This window comes from Mirounga angustirostris, unplaced genomic scaffold (genome assembly GCF_029215605.1).
Source record: "Mirounga angustirostris isolate CCGP_5_RB_7025 unplaced genomic scaffold, mMirAng1.0.hap1 SCAF_3, whole genome shotgun sequence".
Lineage (NCBI taxonomy): Eukaryota > Metazoa > Chordata > Mammalia > Carnivora > Phocidae > Mirounga > Mirounga angustirostris.
Genome location: NW_026991711.1, coordinates 80911032 through 80911298, shown reverse-complemented (window position 1 = coordinate 80911298; position 267 = coordinate 80911032).

Sequence of the window (267 nt, the reverse complement as noted above, 5' to 3'; positions counted from 1 at the left end):
TCGTCGGGGGCTCGCCCCGAGGCAGGCTGCGGCGGTTCGCGGGCGCTGCCCTTGGGGACCCCCAAGTCCCCGGCCGGGGCCCGCGCCGCGCCCCGCTCCCTGGCTGGAGGCCCCGCCGCGGGCTTCCGCGCCCGGGTCCGCGCCTGCGGGCTTCCCGCCTCCCGGGGCGTCGTGAGGCCCGGCAACCTGCTCGCGGGTAGGTACGTGGGCGGGGCAGGCGGCATTTAAGGCGGGCACCGCCTCGGCGGGCCAGCGGCTGGAGCTCGG